Source organism: Arachis ipaensis, chromosome B07, assembly GCF_000816755.2.
Source record: "Arachis ipaensis cultivar K30076 chromosome B07, Araip1.1, whole genome shotgun sequence".
Taxonomy (NCBI): Eukaryota; Viridiplantae; Streptophyta; class Magnoliopsida; order Fabales; family Fabaceae; genus Arachis; species Arachis ipaensis.
This window is the reverse complement of record NC_029791.2, coordinates 120,968,541-120,972,434: the sequence shown is the minus strand read 5'-3', so window position 1 is coordinate 120,972,434 and position 3,894 is coordinate 120,968,541.

Sequence of the window (3,894 nt, the reverse complement as noted above, 5' to 3'; positions counted from 1 at the left end):
TTTATAAAGTGAAATTCAAATTTTAGAAAATCCAAATCATTAAATGACTACTTCAAATGAGAAGCTTGAGTGTCACACAACGTTAACATTGATATGCGTCAGGTAGTGACTGCTGATTATTATTATTATTATTATTTTTTAGTGCAGTCACCATTGACACGTGCAACATTTTTATATTAATATAGTAACTAGTGATGAATATGATAATGCAAAAGAGAGAGATTGAACGCGTTTATAAAATGATTTAGATTTAGATTCAGAGACCAATGATTATTGTACACGCATGGACTTAGTCCTTTACAATTTGTGGTTACGGCTAACTCTATATATGTTTATATGGACTTGACACCTACTTACCCTCTTTGATTTTTATTAATCTCTTAATCAATTAATAGAATGAGACACGAAGGAGAAGAGAGGATTTGAGGGAACTCAACAAATCCATTTTAATTGGTTCAATGGATTTTTTAAGGGACCATAAATTTAATTAACAAATGGCTACAAATTATAATATTCTAATCATCATCATCACTTCTTGTCTTTATCTTCCCCACCCTCTCCTACCACTCCCTTTCTTTTGTATTAATATGCATACAAATAGACCCACCACAATTATTATTATGGTAACCGACGACACTGCAATATTCTTGTGTTGTTGTTGCGTACCCTCAAAATATGCATAAATCTTTTAGAAAATAAAAAATATGTACTATAAGGTAGCGTTTATTTTGAGATACTGAAACAGAGATTGAGAAATTGAGATTTAATATCATGTTTGTTGGTTTTGGTATTAAAATATATGTTTCTATTTCCAAAATTTCAGTATTTCAGTATCTCTAAAAAGTAGAGACACAAGAGACTAAAATTTTAGAGATAGATGGAGATTGAAACTTTAATAATATTTTATAGAGACCACTTTAATAAAGACACTAAAAATATCTTTTTTAAAAGACGTTTATATGTGTCATATTATTATTGGATATTTTTATTAAACTTGTTAATAATTTATTTTTTAATAAATCAGAACAAAATCGGTTTATTATAGCAATAATAATAATAAATCTAATTATTTGTATTATAATTATTATTGGAGACTACTTTAATAAAGACACTAAAAATATCTTTTTTTAAAGACGTTTACATGTGTCATGTTATTATTGGATATTTTTATTAAACTGGTTAATAATTTATTTTTTTAATAAACTATAACAAAATCGGTTTATTATAGCAATAATAATAAACCCAATTGTTTGTATTATAATTATTAGACCTGATTTGATCCGATCAAATTACACAATCTAAATAAAATATCTTTAAACTTTTTTATAAAAAGACAAATATATCCCTGATTTTTTATTTTGTAGACATTTAAATTCCGAAAAAATTAAAAATACAATTAAATCTCTGAAAAAAATAGGTTTATTGTTATTGTTATAAAAAAATTAATTTTATTCTAATTTGTTAAGAAATTTAAAATAACCGGTTCATTAATACGTCCAATAATAATGCGAAACGTAAGCGTCTTTAAAAAAAGACATTTTAAGCGTCTTTATGGGAGCATCCCCAATATTTTATACCTAAAATACCCTTATTTCAATTAATTAATTACAATTTTATTTTTTGTGTAAATTAAATTAGAATTTTATTCTTGTTTCAATTTATGTCTCTCACTTTACACCAAACAGAATACTGAAATTTATTTCAGTCTCTACCTCTTAGTTTCTGTCTCTCAGTCTCAGTCTTTCGGTATCTGTCTCTCCACCAAACGCTACCTAATAATCTTTAATTTTTTTTTTATCATAATTTTATCGGTTATCAAAATTCATGTAATAAACAAAAAAAGAAAAGTAAAATAGTTGAGAGAAAATCAAAGATGAAAATTTACTTAAATTGGAAAAGGTAAGTGATGGCCCTTTGTGTCTATTATTGTTTTGAAGGCAAGCAACAAAATCAAGGACATGAACGATGATATCTTTGTTCGTCGTAGAACTTTGACTATTGTTTTCACTAGGACATAAGGTTATTTGCATGTGATCCGTATTGATATAAAGTACCTTTCTTATTTTTTATTTTTTTTTTTTCACTCTTCGTTCACTGAATGAGAGGAAATCCGTATGTCCATCCCATCATAACGTATTGAACTACCTGAGATAATTAATAAAGTAACGTTTGTTTTGAAGTATTGAGACAGAGAAAGATTGAGATTTACTATCATGTTTGTTAGTTCAGAGATTGGTACTAAAATTTTTGTCTCTGTCTTTAAAATTTTAATATTCCAGTACCTTCAAAAAGTAGGGACACAGGAGACTAAAATTTTTAGAGATAGAGACTGAAACTTTAATAACATTTTATATCTAAAATACCTTCATTTCAATTAATTAATTCTATTTTTATTTTTTGTAAAAATTAAATTAGAATTTTATTCTTGATTCAATTTTTGTCTCCGACTTTACACCAAACAAAATATTGAGATTTATTTCAATTTCTATCTCTTAATCTCTGTCTCTCAGTCTTAATCTTTCTATCTCTGTCTCTCCACCAAACGTTACCTAAAATTCCATATATGAATTGAAGCATAAGATTCCATATAGTGAGTAACATTATGTAATCTTGATTTATGCAACATTAAAATGATATTAATAATAAGTGTCAAATTTAATTACTAGCTAAATAGCTAATAACATGATGCCATACAATTAATTAAGATTTCAATAATGCATGATATAATTATGGTTTTGACTAATATCTAAAGAGAAGAAGTGTAGGAAGAATCTAAGAGTGGATATATATGGCGTCTGGTGCGGGGTGGTGGTGATTAGAAATCGGCACCGACGAAGAGAGAAGATTATTGCATTTGATTTATACATAATGCATGGTCCCCCGGCCCCATTTTCCATTGACATCTTCCGTGTCTCAAGTCTCACAAACCCAAATTACAATCCCTGCCAACCTCCAAATATAGGAATTCTAATACAATATTAAAAATATTATTTGAATATTAAAATTATCTACTAAAATCAGTTATTAATGTATTTGTGTATAAATACATGTATGGTTTAGTTTATTTTCAATGTATATTTATATTCTAATATGTATTTTATACTGGTGGCTGATTTTAGTAGCTGAATTTAGTGTACACGTAACATGATTGATATAAGAATTCTGTTTTTAAATTGATCTAATTGCATAAGTAATTATTTCTGCCAATTTGAACCATTCTTGTTTATATTTGTTGTAGTTTAATAATTAAAGATATAGAATCTACTCATCATTCAAATACAGAGTGATAATTTCTTTTTTGAGCTATTTTATGTAAGATTCGATCAATTGATTAAGTCTTTGGTTTGTAGCTTTGTATAACAGGTTTAAAAATAAAAATTGCTACATAAACTGTATACTTGCATATGTTTATGACTACTAATTACTAATTAGAGTATAAAAGTGTTTATAGCGTTGGTAAACATACATTACTTTTATACTCTAGTTATTAGTAATTTTGTTTATTCAATTAGGAGTCCAAGTTTTACATTTTTGAATTAGTCAGATTGAGAAAAGAAACCATACCTCTGGTTGGTTTCTTGAGATTTTTCAAAGTCAAAGTATTGATTGTTTCAATCACGATAATTTATAATAAATTATTAAAATGAGAATCTTCCTTTAAAAAAACATAAAACATTTTAAAACTATATTACTAAATATTACATTATACACAAATATTGTAACATTTAAATAACAACAAATAAATAAAAATAAAATTTATCCTTTTTTAAAAGGTTCTTATCTATGAATACACACAAAAAATTTGCTTTTGCATAGTTAGGCTTAAGAGTTTAGGTATTATTAGTTTATTATAGCATTATTTTAGTCTCTTATTTTATATATTATAATAGAAGA